This window comes from Triturus cristatus, chromosome 4_1 (assembly GCF_964204655.1).
Source record: "Triturus cristatus chromosome 4_1, aTriCri1.1, whole genome shotgun sequence".
Classification (NCBI taxonomy): domain Eukaryota; kingdom Metazoa; phylum Chordata; class Amphibia; order Caudata; family Salamandridae; genus Triturus; species Triturus cristatus.
This window is the reverse complement of record NC_140585.1, coordinates 123,822,416-123,840,586: the sequence shown is the minus strand read 5'-3', so window position 1 is coordinate 123,840,586 and position 18,171 is coordinate 123,822,416. Positions and strand designations below refer to the sequence as shown.

General features: G+C 39.0%; 16 non-coding genes across 16 annotated transcripts; all 16 read right to left on the bottom strand.

Annotated features, from left to right (window-relative positions):
• Positions 1–356: 356 nt before the first annotated feature.
• Positions 357–429, bottom strand: TRNAK-CUU (transfer RNA lysine (anticodon CUU)). Its single transcript has one exon. It is a non-coding gene; the product is annotated as a tRNA-Lys (tRNA).
• Positions 430–782: 353 nt separating this feature from the next.
• TRNAA-AGC (transfer RNA alanine (anticodon AGC)) lies at positions 783–855 on the bottom strand. Its single transcript has one exon. It is a non-coding gene; the product is annotated as a tRNA-Ala (tRNA).
• Positions 856–1,200: 345 nt separating this feature from the next.
• TRNAK-CUU (transfer RNA lysine (anticodon CUU)) lies at positions 1,201–1,273 on the bottom strand. Its single transcript has one exon. It is a non-coding gene; the product is annotated as a tRNA-Lys (tRNA).
• Positions 1,274–2,888: 1,615 nt separating this feature from the next.
• On the bottom strand, positions 2,889–2,961 carry TRNAK-CUU (transfer RNA lysine (anticodon CUU)). Its single transcript has one exon. It is a non-coding gene; the product is annotated as a tRNA-Lys (tRNA).
• A 771-nt stretch (positions 2,962–3,732) lies between these two features.
• Positions 3,733–3,805, bottom strand: TRNAK-CUU (transfer RNA lysine (anticodon CUU)). The gene has a single exon. It is a non-coding gene; the product is annotated as a tRNA-Lys (tRNA).
• Positions 3,806–6,690: 2,885 nt separating this feature from the next.
• Positions 6,691–6,763, bottom strand: TRNAA-AGC (transfer RNA alanine (anticodon AGC)). Its single transcript has one exon. It is a non-coding gene; the product is annotated as a tRNA-Ala (tRNA).
• A 771-nt stretch (positions 6,764–7,534) lies between these two features.
• Positions 7,535–7,607, bottom strand: TRNAA-AGC (transfer RNA alanine (anticodon AGC)). Its single transcript has one exon. It is a non-coding gene; the product is annotated as a tRNA-Ala (tRNA).
• Positions 7,608–7,952: 345 nt separating this feature from the next.
• Positions 7,953–8,025, bottom strand: TRNAK-CUU (transfer RNA lysine (anticodon CUU)). Its single transcript has one exon. It is a non-coding gene; the product is annotated as a tRNA-Lys (tRNA).
• Positions 8,026–8,378: 353 nt separating this feature from the next.
• TRNAA-AGC (transfer RNA alanine (anticodon AGC)) lies at positions 8,379–8,451 on the bottom strand. Its single transcript has one exon. It is a non-coding gene; the product is annotated as a tRNA-Ala (tRNA).
• Positions 8,452–10,485: 2,034 nt separating this feature from the next.
• Positions 10,486–10,558, bottom strand: TRNAK-CUU (transfer RNA lysine (anticodon CUU)). The gene has a single exon. It is a non-coding gene; the product is annotated as a tRNA-Lys (tRNA).
• A 1,615-nt stretch (positions 10,559–12,173) lies between these two features.
• Positions 12,174–12,246, bottom strand: TRNAK-CUU (transfer RNA lysine (anticodon CUU)). The gene has a single exon. It is a non-coding gene; the product is annotated as a tRNA-Lys (tRNA).
• Positions 12,247–13,017: 771 nt separating this feature from the next.
• TRNAK-CUU (transfer RNA lysine (anticodon CUU)) lies at positions 13,018–13,090 on the bottom strand. Its single transcript has one exon. It is a non-coding gene; the product is annotated as a tRNA-Lys (tRNA).
• A 353-nt stretch (positions 13,091–13,443) lies between these two features.
• On the bottom strand, positions 13,444–13,516 carry TRNAG-ACC (transfer RNA glycine (anticodon ACC)). Its single transcript has one exon. It is a non-coding gene; the product is annotated as a tRNA-Gly (tRNA).
• A 3,282-nt stretch (positions 13,517–16,798) lies between these two features.
• On the bottom strand, positions 16,799–16,871 carry TRNAA-AGC (transfer RNA alanine (anticodon AGC)). The gene has a single exon. It is a non-coding gene; the product is annotated as a tRNA-Ala (tRNA).
• A 771-nt stretch (positions 16,872–17,642) lies between these two features.
• On the bottom strand, positions 17,643–17,715 carry TRNAA-AGC (transfer RNA alanine (anticodon AGC)). Its single transcript has one exon. It is a non-coding gene; the product is annotated as a tRNA-Ala (tRNA).
• A 345-nt stretch (positions 17,716–18,060) lies between these two features.
• Positions 18,061–18,133, bottom strand: TRNAK-CUU (transfer RNA lysine (anticodon CUU)). Its single transcript has one exon. It is a non-coding gene; the product is annotated as a tRNA-Lys (tRNA).
• Between the last annotated feature and the right edge of the window lie 38 nt (positions 18,134–18,171).

Sequence of the window (18,171 nt, the reverse complement as noted above, 5' to 3'; positions counted from 1 at the left end):
GCTAATTCCCCTGTGTGCTCACTCAGCATCACATTTCAAAAGTAACGTTACTGCTGTCCACACTTTATTTTAAGTCTAATTGCCCATAACATGAGTGTTCAGTTCACTCCTAACTGATGCCTTAACTACACCTAGGGGATGTTTTACACTTCAGGTTGGCATGTTTAGTACTTGAATAGGAGTGATATCACTGTATGTTAACCTAGACTCAGGCCCTACCTAATCTTGGAGATACATTTCTCATGAATGAGTAACCAAGGGAGATACAATTTTTAGGACTTAGTGCATGTCTAATGCAAGATTAATCACCATATTATGAGAGCCAATGCAATCATCCAGCAAAAAATACTTGTTTTCGCCCAACGTGGGGCTCGAACCCACGACCCTGAGATTAAGAGTCTCATGCTCTACCGACTGAGCTAGCCGGGCTCCCACTTAAATATGGTATGCAGACTCATCATTTTTTATTAAGGAAAACCGTTTCTGGATATTCCTCTGCTCTTGTTTTGCAAGGAACTTCACTTTTATACATCCTTCAGAGGAAAGAATGTCAAGTAAAATAAGACGAAATGAAAATGGAAGGTGTGAAATTTTCATTTTGAGATTGCATAAGAAATCAAATTCCTCTCACGTGCTATAGAATACCTAAACACTTTTGATTAAACCACTTTAGTTGTTATAATGACACCAAATTTGAAAGCCATCTGTGACTTTTCTGTTCTTACTCTGCAACAACCATGGCAATTACAAGTTAAAAAGTAAAATGTATGCAAATTTTAGAATGGAGAATGCGGGCATCGATCCCGCTACCTCTCGCATGCTAAGCGAGCGCTCTACCATTTGAGCTAATTCCCCTGTGTGCTCACTCAGCATCACATTTCAAAAGTAACGTTACTGCTGTCCACACTTTATTTTAAGTCTAATTGCCCATAACATGAGTGTTCAGTTCACTCCTAACTGATGCCTTAACTACACCTAGGGGATGTTTTACACTTCAGGTTGGCATGTTTAGTACTTGAATAGGAGTGATATCACTGTATGTTAACCTAGACTCAGGCCCTACCTAATCTTGGAGATACATTTCTCATGAATGAGTAACCAAGGGAGATACAATTTTTAGGAGTTAGTGCATGTCTAATGCAAGATTAATCACCATATTATGAGAGCCAATGCTATCATCCAGCAAAAAATACTCGTTTTCGCCCAACGTGGGGCTCGAACCCACGACCCTGAGATTAAGAGTCTCATGCTCTACCGACTGAGCTAGCCGGGCTCCCACTTAAATATGGTATGCAGACTCATCATTTTTTATTAAGGAAAACCGTTTCTGGATATTCTTCTGCTCTTGTTTTGCAAGGAACTTCACTTTTATACATCCTTCAGAGGAAAGAATGTCAAGTAAAATAATACGAAATGAAAATGGAAGGTGTGAAATTTTCATTTTGAGATTGCATAAGAAATCAAATTCCTCTCACGTGCTATAGAATACCTAAACACTTTTGATTAAACCACTTTAGTTGTTATAATGACACCAAATTTGAAAGCCATCTGTGACTTTTCTGTTCTTACTCTGCAACAACCATGGCAATTACAAGTTAAAAAGTAAAATGTATGCAAATTTTAGAATGGAGAATGCGGGCATCGATCCTGCTACCTCTCGCATGCTAAGCGAGCGCTCTACCATTTGAGCTAATTCCCCTGTGTGCTCACTCAGCATCACATTTCAAAAGTAACGTTACTGCTGTCCACACTTTATTTTAAGTCTAATTGCCCATAACATGAGTGTTCAGTTCACTCCTAACTGATGCCTTAACTACACCTAGGGGATGTTTTACACTTCAGGTTGGCATGTTTAGTACTTGAATAGGAGTGATATCACTGTATGTTAACCTAGACTCAGGCCCTACCTAATCTTGGAGATACATTTCTCATGAATGAGTAACCAAGGGAGATACAATTTTTAGGACTTAGTGCATGTCTAATGCAAGATTAATCACCATATTATGAGAGCCAATGCAATCATCCAGCAAAAAATACTCGGTTTCACCCAACGTGGGGCTCGAACCCACGACCCTGAGATTAAGAGTCTCATGCTCTACCGACTGAGCTAGCCGGGCTCCCACTTAAATATGGTATGCAGACTCATCATTTTTTATTAAGGAAAACCGTTTCTGGATATTCCTCTGCTCTTGTTTTGCAAGGAACTTCACTTTTATACATCCTTCAGAGGAAAGAATGTCAAGTAAAATAAGACGAAATGAAAATGGAAGGTGTGAAATTTTCATTTTGAGATTGCATAAGAAATCAAATTCCTCTCACGTGCTATAGAATACCTAAACACTTTTGATTAAACCACTTTAGTTGTTATAATGACACCAAATTTGAAAGCCATCTGTGACTTTTCTGTTCTTACTCTGCAACAACCATGGCAATTACAAGTTAAAAAGTAAAATGTATGCAAATTTTAGAATTGAGAATGCGGGCATCGATCCCGCTACCTCTCGCATGCTAAGCGAGCGCTCTACCATTTGAGCTAATTCCCCTGTGTGCTCACTCAGCATCACATTTCAAAAGTAACGTTACTGCTGTCCACACTTTATTTTAAGTCTAATTGCCCATAACATGAGTGTTCAGTTCACTCCTAACTGATGCCTTAACTACACCTAGGGGATGTTTTACACTTCAGGTTGGCATGTTTAGTACTTGAATAGGAGTGATATCACTGTATGTTAACCTAGACTCAGGCCCTACCTAATCTTGGAGATACATTTCTCATGAATGAGTAACCAAGGGAGATACAATTTTTAGGAGTTAGTGCATGTCTAATGCAAGATTAATCACCATATTATGAGAGCCAATGCTATCATCCAGCAAAAAATACTCGTTTTCGCCCAACGTGGGGCTCGAACCCACGACCCTGAGATTAAGAGTCTCATGCTCTACCGACTGAGCTAGCCGGGCTCCCACTTAAATATGGTATGCAGACTCATCATTTTTTATTAAGGAAAACCGTTTCTGGATATTCCTCTGCTCTTGTTTTGCAAGGAACTTCACTTTTATACATCCTTCAGAGGAAAGAATGTCAAGTAAAATAATACGAAATGAAAATGGAAGGTGTGAAATTTTCATTTTGAGATTGCATAAGAAATCAAATTCCTCTCACGTGCTATAGAATACCTAAACACTTTTGATTAAACCACTTTAGTTGTTATAATGACACCAAATTTGAAAGCCATCTGTGACTTTTCTGTTCTTACTCTGCAACAACCATGGCAATTACAAGTTAAAAAGTAAAATGTATGCAAATTTTAGAATTGAGAATGCGGGCATCGATCCCGCTACCTCTCGCATGCTAAGCGAGCGCTCTACCATTTGAGCTAATTCCCCTGAGTGCTCACTCAGCATCACATTTCAAAAGTAACGTTACTGCTGTCCACACTTTATTTTAAGTCTAATTGCCCATAACATGAGTGTTCAGTTCACTCCTAACTGATGCCTTAACTACACCTAGGGGATGTTTTACACTTCAGGTTGGCATGTTTAGTACTTGAATAGGAGTGATATCACTGTATGTTAACCTAGACTCAGGCCCTACCTAATCTTGGAGATACATTTCTCATGAATGAGTAACCAAGGGAGATACAATTTTTAGGAGTTAGTGCATGTCTAATGCAAGATTAATCACCATATTATGAGAGCCAATGCTATCATCCAGCAAAAAATACCCGTTTTCGCCCAACGTGGGGCTCGAACCCACGACCCTGAGATTAAGAGTCTCATGCTCTACCGACTGAGCTAGCCGGGCTCCCACTTAAATATGGTATGCAGACTCATCATTTTTTATTAAGGAAAACTGTTTCTGGATATTCCTCTGCTCTTGTTTTGCAAGGAACTTCACTTTTATACATCCTTCAGAGGAAAGAATGTCAAGTAAAATAATACGAAATGAAAATGGAAGGTGTGAAATTTTCATTTTGAGATTGCATAAGAAATCAAATTCCTCTCACGTGCTATAGAATACCTAAACACTTTTGATTAAACCACTTTAGTTGTTATAATGACACCAAATTTGAAAGCCATCTGTGACTTTTCTGTTCTTACTCTGCAACAACCATGGCAATTACAAGTTAAAAAGTAAAATGTATGCAAATTTTAGAATGGAGAATGCGGGCATCGATACCGCTACCTCTCGCATGCTAAGCGAGCGCTCTACCATTTGAGCTAATTCCCCTGTGTTCTCACTCAGCATCACATTTCAAAAGTAACGTTACTGCTGTCCACACTTTATTTTAAGTCTAATTGCCCATAACATGAGTGTTCAGTTCACTCCTAACTGATGCCTTAACTACACCTAGGGGATGTTTTACACTTCAGGTTGGCATGTTTAGTACTTGAATAGGAGTGATATCACTGTATGTTAACCTAGACTCAGGCCCTACCTAATCTTGGAGATACATTTCTCATGAATGAGTAACCAAGGGAGATACAATTTTTAGGAGTTAGTGCATGTCTAATGCAAGATTAATCACCATATTATGAGAGCCAATGCTATCATCCAGCAAAAAATACTCGTTTTCGCCCAACGTGGGGCTCGAACCCACGACCCTGAGATTAAGAGTCTCATAGCTCTACCGACTGAGCTAGCCGGGACCCAAATAAATATGGCATGCAGACTCATCATTTTTTATTAAGGAAAACCGTTTCTGGATATTCCTCTGCTCTTGTTTTGCAAGGAACTTCACTTTTATACATCCTTCAGAGGAAAGAATGTCAAGTAAAATAAGACGAAATGAAAATGGAAGGTGTGAAATGTTCATTTTGAGATTGCATAAGAAATCAAATTCCTCTCACGTGCTATAGAATACCTAAACACTTTTGATTAAACCACTTTAGTTGTTATAATGACACCAAATTTGAAAGCCATCTGTGACTTTTCTGTTCTTACTCTGCAACAACCAAGGCAATTACAAGTTAAAAAGTAAAATGTATGCAAATTTTAGAATGGAGAATGCGGGCATCGATCCCGCTACCTCTCGCATGCTAAGCGAGCACTCTACCATTTGAGCTAATTCCCCTGTGTGCTCACTCAGCATCACATTTCAAAAGTAACGTTACTGCTGTCCACACTTTATTTTAAGTCTAATTGCCCATAACATGAGTGTTCAGTTCACTCCTAACTGATGCCTTAACTACACCTAGGGGATGTTTTACACTTCAGGTTGGCATGTTTAGTACTTGAATAGGAGTGATATCACTGTATGTTAACCTAGACTCAGGCCCTACCTAATCTTGGAGATACATTTCTCATGAATGAGTAACCAAGGGAGATACAATTTTTAGGAGTTAGTGCATGTCTAATGCAAGATTAATCAGCATATTATGAGAGCCAATGCTATCATCCAGCAAAAAATACTCGTTTTCGCCCAACGTGGGGCTCGAACACACGACCCTGAGATTAAGAGTCTCATGCTCTACCGACTGAGCTAGCCGGGCTCCCACTTAAATATGGTATGCAGACTCATCATTTTTTATTAAGGAAAACCGTTTCTGGATATTCCTCTGCTCTTGTTTTGCAAGGAACTTCACTTTTATACATCCTTCAGAGGAAAGAATGTCAAGTAAAATAAGACGAAATGAAAATGGAAGGTGTGAAATTTTCATTTTGAGATTGCATAACAAATCAAATTCCTCTCACGTGCTATAGAATACCTAAACACTTTTGATTAAACCACTTAAGTTGTTATAATGACACCAAATTTGAAAGCCATCTGTGACTTTTCTGTTCTTACTCTGCAACAACCATGGCAATTACAAGTTAAAAAGTAAAATGTATGCAAATTTTAGAATGGAGAATGCGGGCATCGATCCCGCTACCTCTCGCATGCTAAGCGAGCACTCTACCATTTGAGCTAATTCCCCTGTGTGCTCACTCAGCATCACATTTCAAAAGTAACGTTACTGCTGTCCACACTTTATTTTAAGTCTAATTGCCCATAACATGAGTGTTCAGTTCACTCCTAACTGATGCCTTAACTACACCTAGGGGATGTTTTACACTTCGGGTTGGCATGTTTAGTACTTGAATAGGAGTGATATCACTGTATGTTAACCTAGACTCAGGCCCTACCTAATCTTGGAGATACATTTCTCATGAATGAGTAACCAAGGGAGATACAATTTTTAGGAGTTAGTGCATGTCTAATGCAAGATTAATCACCATATTATGAGAGCCAATGCTATCATCCAGCAAAAAATACTCGTTTTCGCCCAACGTGGGGCTCGAACCCACGACCCTGAGATTAAGAGTCTCATAGCTCTACCGACTGAGCTAGCCGGGACCCAAATAAATATGGTATGCAGACTCATCATTTTTTATTTAGGAAAACCGTTTCTGGATATTCCTCTGCTCTTGTTTTGCAAGGAACTTCACTTTTATACATCCTTCAGAGGAAAGAATGTCAAGTAAAATAAGACGAAATGAAAATGGAAGGTGTGAAATGTTCATTTTGAGATTGCATAAGAAATCAAATTCCTCTCACGTGCTATAGAATACCTAAACACTTTTGATTAAACCACTTTAGTTGTTATAATGACACCAAATTTGAAAGCCATCTGTGACTTTTCTGTTCTTACTCTGCAACAACCATGGCAATTACAAGTTAAAAAGTAAAATGTATGCAAATTTTAGAATGGAGAATGCGGGCATCGATCCCGCTACCTCTCGCATGCTAAGCGAGCGCTCTACCATTTGAGCTAATTCCCCTGTGTGCTCACTCAGCATCACATTTCAAAAGTAACGTTACTGCTGTCCACACTTTATTTTAAGTCTAATTGCCCATAACATGAGTGTTCAGTTCACTCCTAACTGATGCCTTAACTACACCTAGGGGATGTTTTACACTTCAGGTTGGCATGTTTAGTACTTGAATAGGAGTGATATCACTGTATGTTAACCTAGACTCAGGCCCTACCTAATCTTGGAGATACATTTCTCATGAATGAGTAACCAAGGGAGATACAATTTTTAGGAGTTAGTGCATGTCTAATGCAAGATTAATCACCATATTATGAGAGCCAATGCTATCATCCAGCAAAAAATACTCGTTTTCGCCCAACGTGGGGCTCGAACCCACAACCCTGAGATTAAGAGTCTCATGCTCTACCGACTGAGCTAGCCGGGCTCCCACTTAAATATGGTATGCAGACTCATCATTTTTTATTAAGGAAAACTGTTTCTGGATATTCCTCTGCTCTTGTTTTGCAAGGAACTTCACTTTTATACATCCTTCAGAGGAAAGAATGTCAAGTAAAATAATACGAAATGAAAATGGAAGGTGTGAAATTTTCATTTTGAGATTGCATAAGAAATCAAATTCCTCTCACGTGCTATAGAATACCTAAACACTTTTGATTAAACCACTTTAGTTGTTATAATGACACCAAATTTGAAAGCCATCTGTGACTTTTCTGTTCTTACTCTGCAACAACCATGGCAATTACAAGTTAAAAAGTAAAATGTATGCAAATTTTAGAATGGAGAATGCGGGCATCGATCCCGCTACCTCTCGCATGCTAAGCGAGCGCTCTACCATTTGAGCTAATTCCCCTGTGTGCTCACTCAGCATCACATTTCAAAAGTAACGTTACTGCTGTCCACACTTTATTTTAAGTCTAATTGCCCATAACATGAGTGTTCAGTTCACTCCTAACTGATGCCTTAACTACACCTAGGGGATGTTTTACACTTCAGGTTGGCATGTTTAGTACTTGAATAGGAGTGATATCACTGTATGTTAACCTAGACTCAGGCCCTACCTAATCTTGGAGATACATTTCTCATGAATGAGTAACCAAGGGAGATACAATTTTTAGGAGTTAGTGCATGTCTAATGCAAGATTAATCACCATATTATGAGAGCCAATGCTATCATCCAGCAAAAAATACTCGTTTTCGCCCAACGTGGGGCTCGAACCCACGACCCTGAGATTAAGAGTCTCATGCTCTACCGACTGAGCTAGCCGGGCTCCCACTTAAATATGGTATGCAGACTCATCATTTTTTATTAAGGAAAACCGTTTCTGGATATTCCTCTGCTCTTGTTTTGCAAGGAACTTCACTTTTATACATCCTTCAGAGGAAAGAATGTCAAGTAAAATAATACGAAATGAAAATGGAAGGTGTGAAATTTTCATTTTGAGATTGCATAAGAAATCAAATTCCTCTCACGTGCTATAGAATACCTAAACACTTTTGATTAAACCACTTTAGTTGTTATAATGACACCAAATTTGAAAGCCATCTGTGACTTTTCTGTTCTTACTCTGCAACAACCATGGCAATTACAAGTTAAAAAGTAAAATGTATGCAAATTTTAGAATGGGGAATGCGGGCATCGATCCCGCTACCTCTCGCATGCTAAGCGAGCGCTCTACCATTTGAGCTAATTCCCCTGTGTGCTCACTCAGCATCACATTTCAAAAGTAACGTTACTGCTGTCCACACTTTATTTTAAGTCTAATTGCCCATAACATGAGTGTTCAGTTCACTCCTAACTGATGCCTTAACTACACCTAGGGGATGTTTTACACTTCAGGTTGGCATGTTTAGTACTTGAATAGGAGTGATATCACTGTATGTTAACCTAGACTCAGGCCCTACCTAATCTTGGAGATACATTTCTCATGAATGAGTAACCAAGGGAGATACAATTTTTAGGAGTTAGTGCATGTCTAATGCAAGATTAATCACCATATTATGGAAGCCAATGCTATCATCCAGCAAAAAATACTCGTTTTCGCCCAACGTGGGGCTCGAACCCACGACCCTGAGATTAAGAGTCTCATAGCTCTACCGACTGAGCTAGCCGGGACCCAAATAAATATGGTATGCAGACTCATCATTTTTTATTAAGGAAAACCGTTTCTGGATATTCCTCTGCTCTTGTTTTGCAAGGAACTTCACTTTTATACATCCTTCAGAGGAAAGAATGTCAAGTAAAATAAGACGAAATGAAAATGGAAGGTGTGAAATGTTCATTTTGAGATTGCATAAGAAATCAAATTCCTCTCACGTGCTATAGAATACCTAAACACTTTTGATTAAACCACTTTAGTTGTTATAATGACACCAAATTTGAAAGCCATCTGTGACTTTTCTGTTCTTACTCTGCAACAACCATGGCAATTACAAGTTAAAAAGTAAAATGTATGCAAATTTTAGAATGGAGAATGCGGGCATCGATCCCGCTACCTCTCGCATGCTAAGCGAGCACTCTACCATTTGAGCTAATTCCCCTGTGTGCTCACTCAGCATCACATTTCAAAAGTAACGTTACTGCTGTCCACACTTTATTTTAAGTCTAATTGCCCATAACATGAGTGTTCAGTTCACTCCTAACTGATGCCTTAACTACACCTAGGGGATGTTTTACACTTCAGGTTGGCATGTTTAGTACTTGAATAGGAGTGATATCACTGTATGTTAACCTAGACTCAGGCCCTACCTAATCTTGGAGATACATTTCTCATGAATGAGTAACCAAGGGAGATACAATTTTTAGGAGTTAGTGCATGTCTAATGCAAGATTAATCACCATATTATGAGAGCCAATGCTATCATCCAGCAAAAAATACTCGTTTTTGCCCAACGTGGGGCTCGAACCCACGACCCTGAGATTAAGAGTCTCATAGCTCTACCGACTGAGCTAGCCGGGCTCCCACTTAAATATGGTATGCAGACTCATCATTTTTTATCAAGGAAAACCGTTTCTGGATATTCCTCTGCTCTTGTTTTGCAAGGAACTTCACTTTTATACATCCTTCAGAGGAAAGAATGTCAAGTAAAATAAGACGAAATGAAAATGGAAGGTGTGAAATTTTCATTTTGAGATTGCATAAGAAATCAAATTCCTCTCACGTGCTATAGAATACCTAAACACTTTTGATTAAACCACTTAAGTTGTTATAATGACACCAAATTTGAAAGCCATCTGTGACTTTTCTGTTCTTACTCTGCAACAACCATGGCAATTACAAGTTAAAAAGTAAAATGTATGCAAATTTTAGAATGGAGAATGCGGGCATCGATCCCGCTACCTCTCGCATGCTAAGCGAGCACTCTACCATTTGAGCTAATTCCCCTGTGTGCTCACTCAGCATCACATTTCAAAAGTAACGTTACTGCTGTCCACACTTAATTTTAAGTCTAATTGCCCATAACATGAGTGTTCAGTTCACTCCTAACTGATGCCTTAACTACACCTAGGGGATGTTTTACACTTCAGGTTGGCATGTTTAGTACTTGAATAGGAGTGATATCACTGTATGTTAACCTAGACTCAGGCCCTACCTAATCTTGGAGATACATTTCTCATGAATGAGTAACCAAGGGAGATACAATTTTTAGGAGTTAGTGCATGTCTAATGCAAGATTAATCACCATATTATGAGAGCCAATGCTATCATCCAGCAAAAAATACTCGTTTTCGCCCAACGTGGGGCTCGAACCCACGACCCTGAGATTAAGAGTCTCATGCTCTACCGACTGAGCTAGCCGGGCTCCCACTTAAATATGGTATGCAGACTCATCATTTTTTATTAAGGAAAACCGTTTCTGGATATTCCTCTGCTCTTGTTTTGCAAGGAACTTCACTTTTATACATCCTTCAGAGGAAAGAATGTCAAGTAAAATAATACGAAATGAAAATGGAAGGTGTGAAATTTTCATTTTGAGATTGCATAAGAAATCAAATTCCTCTCACGTGCTATAGAATACCTAAACACTTTTGATTAAACCACTTTAGTTGTTATAATGACACCAAATTTGAAAGCCATCTGTGACTTTTCTGTTCTTACTCTGCAACAACCATGGCAATTACAAGTTAAAAAGTAAAATGTATGCAAATTTTAGAATGGAGAATGCGGGCATCGATCCTGCTACCTCTCGCATGCTAAGCGAGCGCTCTACCATTTGAGCTAATTCCCCTGTGTGCTCACTCAGCATCACATTTCAAAAGTAACGTTACTGCTGTCCACACTTTATTTTAAGTCTAATTGCCCATAACATGAGTGTTCAGTTCACTCCTAACTGATGCCTTAACTACACCTAGGGGATGTTTTACACTTCAGGTTGGCATGTTTAGTACTTGAATAGGAGTGATATCACTGTATGTTAACCTAGACTCAGGCCCTACCTAATCTTGGAGATACATTTCTCATGAATGAGTAACCAAGGGAGATACAATTTTTAGGACTTAGTGCATGTCTAATGCAAGATTAATCACCATATTATGAGAGCCAGTGCAATCATCCAGCAAAAAATACTCGGTTTCACCCAACGTGGGGCTCGAACCCACGACCCTGAGATTAAGAGTCTCATGCTCTACCGACTGAGCTAGCCGGGCTCCCACTTAAATATGGTATGCAGACTCATCATTTTTTATTAAGGAAAACCGTTTCTGGATATTCCTCTGCTCTTGTTTTGCAAGGAACTTCACTTTTATACATCCTTCAGAGGAAAGAATGTCAAGTAAAATAAGACGAAATGAAAATGGAAGGTGTGAAATTTTCATTTTGAGATTGCATAAGAAATCAAATTCCTCTCACGTGCTATAGAATACCTAAACACTTTTGATTAAACCACTTTAGTTGTTATAATGACACCAAATTTGAAAGCCATCTGTGACTTTTCTGTTCTTACTCTGCAACAACCATGGCAATTACAAGTTAAAAAGTAAAATGTATGCAAATTTTAGAATTGAGAATGCGGGCATCGATCCCGCTACCTCTCGCATGCTAAGCGAGCGCTCTACCATTTGAGCTAATTCCCCTGTGTGCTCACTCAGCATCACATTTCAAAAGTAACGTTACTGCTGTCCACACTTTATTTTAAGTCTAATTGCCCATAACATGAGTGTTCAGTTCACTCCTAACTGATGCCTTAACTACACCTAGGGGATGTTTTACACTTCAGGTTGGCATGTTTAGTACTTGAATAGGAGTGATATCACTGTATGTTAACCTAGACTCAGGCCCTACCTAATCTTGGAGATACATTTCTCATGAATGAGTAACCAAGGGAGATACAATTTTTAGGAGTTAGTGCATGTCTAATGCAAGATTAATCACCATATTATGAGAGCCAATGCTATCATCCAGCAAAAAATACTCGTTTTCGCCCAACGTGGGGCTCGAACCCACGACCCTGAGATTAAGAGTCTCATGCTCTACCGACTGAGCTAGCCGGGCTCCCACTTAAATATGGTATGCAGACTCATCATTTTTTATTAAGGAAAACCGTTTCTGGATATTCCTCTGCTCTTGTTTTGCAAGGAACTTCACTTTTATACATCCTTCAGAGGAAAGAATGTCAAGTAAAATAATACGAAATGAAAATGGAAGGTGTGAAATTTTCATTTTGAGATTGCATAAGAAATCAAATTCCTCTCACGTGCTATAGAATACCTAAACACTTTTGATTAAACCACTTTAGTTGTTATAATGACACCAAATTTGAAAGCCATCTGTGACTTTTCTGTTCTTACTCTGCAACAACCATGGCAATTACAAGTTAAAAAGTAAAATGTATGCAAATTTTAGAATTGAGAATGCGGGCATCGATCCCGCTACCTCTCGCATGCTAAGCGAGCGCTCTACCATTTGAGCTAATTCCCCTGAGTGCTCACTCAGCATCACATTTCAAAAGTAACGTTACTGCTGTCCACACTTTATTTTAAGTCTAATTGCCCATAACATGAGTGTTCAGTTCACTCCTAACTGATGCCTTAACTACACCTAGGGGATGTTTTACACTTCAGGTTGGCATGTTTAGTACTTGAATAGGAGTGATATCACTGTATGTTAACCTAGACTCAGGCCCTACCTAATCTTGGAGATACATTTCTCATGAATGAGTAACCAAGGGAGATACAATTTTTAGGAGTTAGTGCATGTCTAATGCAAGATTAATCACCATATTATGAGAGCCAATGCTATCATCCAGCAAAAAATACCCGTTTTCGCCCAACGTGGGGCTCGAACCCACGACCCTGAGATTAAGAGTCTCATGCTCTACCGACTGAGCTAGCCGGGCTCCCACTTAAATATGGTATGCAGACTCATCATTTTTTATTAAGGAAAACCGTTTCTGGATATTCCTCTGCTCTTGTTTTGCAAGGAACTTCACTTTTATACATCCTTCAGAGGAAAGAATGTCAAGTAAAATAATACGAAATGAAAATGGAAGGTGTGAAATTTTCATTTTGAGATTGCATAAGAAATCAAATTCCTCTCACGTGCTATAGAATACCTAAACACTTTTGATTAAACCACTTTAGTTGTTATAATGACACCAAATTTGAAAGCCATCTGTGACTTTTCTGTTCTTACTCTGCAACAACCATGGCAATTACAAGTTAAAAAGTAAAATGTATGCAAATTTTAGAATGGAGAATGCGGGCATCGATCCCGCTACCTCTCGCATGGTAAGCGAGCGCTCTACCATTTGAGCTAATTCCCCTGTGTGCTCACTCAGCATCACATTTCAAAAGTAACGTTACTGCTGTCCACACTTTATTTTAAGTCTAATTGCCCATAACATGAGTGTTCAGTTCACTCCTAACTGATGCCTTAACTACACCTAGGGGATGTTTTACACTTCAGGTTGGCATGTTTAGTACTTGAATAGGAGTGATATCACTGTATGTTAACCTAGACTCAGGCCCTACCTAATCTTGGAGATACATTTCTCATGAATGAGTAACCAAGGGAGATACAATTTTTAGGAGTTAGTGCATGTCTAATGCAAGATTAATCACCATATTATGAGAGCCAATGCTATCATCCAGCAACGTGGGGCTCGAACCCACGACCCTGAGATTAAGAGTCTCATGCTCTACCGACTGAGCTAGCCGGGCTCCCACTTAAATATGGTATGCAGACTCATCATTTTTTATTAAGGAAAACTGTTTCTGGATATTCCTCTGCTCTTGTTTTGCAAGGAACTTCACTTTTATACATCCTTCAGAGGAAAGAATGTCAAGTAAAATAAGACGAAATGAAAATGGAAGGTGTGAAATTTTCATTTTGAGATTGCATAAGAAATCAAATTCCTCTCACGTGCTATAGAATACCTAAACACTTTTGATTAAACCACTTTAGTTGTTATAATGACACCAAATTTGAAAGCCATCTGTGACTTTTCTGTTCTTACTCTGCAACAACCATGGCAATTACAAGTTAAAAAGTAAAATGTATGCAAATTTTAGAATGGAGAATGCGGGCATCGATACCGCTACCTCTCGCATGCTAAGCGAGCGCTCTACCATTTGAGCTAATTCCCCTGTGTTCTCACTCAGCATCACATTTCAAAAGTAACGTTACTGCTGTCCACACTTTATTTTAAGTCTAATTGCCCATAACATGAGTGTTCAGTTCACTCCTAACTGATGCCTTAACTACACCTAGGGGATGTTTTACACTTCAGGTTGGCATGTTTAGTACTTGAATAGGAGTGATATCACTGTATGTTAACCTAGACTCAGGCCCTACCTAATCTTGGAGATACATTTCTCATGAATGAGTAACCAAGGGAGATACAATTTTTAGGAGTTAGTGCATGTCTAATGCAAGATTAATCACCATATTATGAGAGCCAATGCTATCATCCAGCAAAAAATACTTGTTTTCGCCCAACGTGGGGCTCGAACCCACGACCCTGAGATTAAGAGTCTCATAGCTCTACCGACTGAGCTAGCCGGGACCCAAATAAATATGGCATGCAGACTCATCATTTTTTATTAAGGAAAACCGTTTCTGGATATTCCTCTGCTCTTGTTTTGCAAGGAACTTCACTTTTATACATCCTTCAGAGGAAAGAATGTCAAGTAAAATAAGACGAAATGAAAATGGAAGGTGTGAAATGTTCATTTTGAGATTGCATAAGAAATCAAATTCCTCTCACGTGCTATAGAATACCTAAACACTTTTGATTAAACCACTTTAGTTGTTATAATGACACCAAATTTGAAAGCCATCTGTGACTTTTCTGTTCTTACTCTGCAACAACCAAGGCAATTACAAGTTAAAAAGTAAAATGTATGCAAATTTTAGAATGGAGAATGCGGGCATCGATCCCGCTACCTCTCGCATGCTAAGCGAGCACTCTACCATTTGAGCTAATTCCCCTGTGTGCTCACTCAGCATCACATTTCAAAAGTAACGTTACTGCTGTCCACACTTTATTTTAAGTCTAATTGCCCATAACATGAGTGTTCAGTTCACTCCTAACTGATGCCTTAACTACACCTAGGGGATGTTTTACACTTCAGGTTGGCATGTTTAGTACTTGAATAGGAGTGATATCACTGTATGTTAACCTAGACTCAGGCCCTACCTAATCTTGGAGATACATTTCTCATGAATGAGTAACCAAGGGAGATACAATTTTTAGGAGTTAGTGCATGTCTAATGCAAGATTAATCACCATATTATGAGAGCCAATGCTATCATCCAGCAAAAAATACTCGTTTTCGCCCAACGTGGGGCTCGAACACACGACCCTGAGATTAAGAGTCTCATGCTCTACCGACTGAGCTAGCCGGGCTCCCACTTAAATATGGTATGCAGACTCATCATTTTTTATTAAGGAAAACCGTTTCTGGATATTCCTCTGCTCTTGTTTTGCAAGGAACTTCACTTTTATACATCCTTCAGAGGAAAGAATGTCAAGTAAAATAAGACGAAATGAAAATGGAAGGTGTGAAATTTTCATTTTGAGATTGCATAACAAATCAAATTCCTCTCACGTGCTATAGAATACCTAAACACTTTTGATTAAACCACTTAAGTTGTTATAATGACACCAAATTTGAAAGCCATCTGTGACTTTTCTGTTCTTACTCTGCAACAACCATGGCAATTACAAGTTAAAAAGTAAAATGTATGCAAATTTTAGAATGGAGAATGCGGGCATCGATCCCGCTACCTCTCGCATGCTAAGCGAGCACTCTACCATTTGAGCTAATTCCCCTGTGTGCTCACTCAGCATCACATTTCAAAAGTAACGTTACTGCTGTCCACACTTTATTTTAAGTCTAATTGCCCATAACATGAGTGTTCAGTTCACTCCTAACTGATGCCTTAACTACACCTAGGGGATGTTTTACACTTCGGGTTGGCATGTTTAGTACTTGAATAGGAGTGATATCACTGTATGTTAACCTAGACTCAGGCCCTACCTAATCTTGGAGATACATTTCTCATGAATGAGTAACCAAGGGAGATACAATTTTTAGGAGTTAGTGCATGTCTAATGCAAGATTAATCACCATATTATGAGAGCCAATGCTATCATCCAGCAAAAAATACTCGTTTTCGCCCAACGTGGGGCTCGAACCCACGACCCTGAGATTAAGAGTCTCATAGCTCTACCGACTGAGCTAGCCGGGACCCAAATAAATATGGTATGCAGACTCATCATTTTTTATTTAGGAAAACCGTTTCTGGATATTCCTCTGCTCTTGTTTTGCAAGGAACTTCACTTTTATACATCCTTCAGAGGAAAGAATGTCAAGTAAAATAAGACGAAATGAAAATGGAAGGTGTGAAATGTTCATTTTGAGATTGCATAAGAAATCAAATTCCTCTCACGTGCTATAGAATACCTAAACACTTTTGATTAAACCACTTTAGTTGTTATAATGACACCAAATTTGAAAGCCATCTGTGACTTTTCTGTTCTTACTCTGCAACAACCATGGCAATTACAAGTTAAAAAGTAAAATGTATGCAAATTTTAGAATGGAGAATGCGGGCATCGATCCCGCTACCTCTCGCATGCTAAGCGAGCGCTCTACCATTTGAGCTAATTCCCCTGTGTGCTCACTCAGCATCACATTTCAAAAGTAACGTTACTGCTGTCCACACTTTATTTTAAGTCTAATTGCCCATAACATGAGTGTTCAGTTCACTCCTAACTGATGCCTTAACTACACCTAGGGGACGTTTTACACTTCAGGTTGGCATGTTTAGTACTTGAATAGGAGTGATATCACTGTATGTTAACCTAGACTCAGGCCCTACCTAATCTTGGAGATACATTTCTCATGAATGAGTAACCAAGGGAGATACAATTTTTAGGAGTTAGTGCATGTCTAATGCAAGATTAATCACCATATTATGAGAGCCAATGCTATCATCCAGCAAAAAATACTCGTTTTCGCCCAACGTGGGGCTCGAACCCACAACCCTGAGATTAAGAGTCTCATGCTCTACCGACTGAGCTAGCCGGGCTCCCACTTAAATATGGTATGCAGACTCATCATTTTTTATTAAGGAAAACTGTTTCTGGATATTCCTCTGCTCTTGTTTTGCAAGGAACTTCACTTTTATACATCCTTCAGAGGAAAGAATGTCAAGTAAAATAATACGAAATGAAAATGGAAGGTGTGAAATTTTCATTTTGAGATTGCATAAGAAATCAAATTCCTCTCACGTGCTATAGAATACCTAAACACTTTTGATTAAACCACTTTAGTTGTTATAATGACACCAAATTTGAAAGCCATCTGTGACTTTTCTGTTCTTACTCTGCAACAACCATGGCAATTACAAGTTAAAAAGTAAAATGTATGCAAATTTTAGAATGGAGAATGCGGGCATCGATCCCGCTACCTCTCGCATGCTAAGCGAGCGCTCTACCATTTGAGCTAATTCCCCTGTGTGCTCACTCAGCATCACATTTCAAAAGTAACGTTACTGCTGTCCACACTTTATTTTAAGTCTAATTGCCCATAACATGAGTGTTCAGTTCACTCCTAACTGATGCCTTAACTACACCTAGGGGATGTTTTACACTTCAGGTTGGCATGTTTAGTACTTGAATAGGAGTGATATCACTGTATGTTAACCTAGACTCAGGCCCTACCTAATCTTGGAGATACATTTCTCATGAATGAGTAACCAAGGGAGATACAATTTTTAGGAGTTAGTGCATGTCTAATGCAAGATTAATCACCATATTATGAGAGCCAATGCTATCATCCAGCAAAAAATACTTGTTTTCGCCCAACGTGGGGCTCGAACCCACGACCCTGAGATTAAGAGTCTCATGCTCTACCGACTGAGCTAGCCGGGCTCCCACTTAAATATGGTATGCAGACTCATCATTTTTTA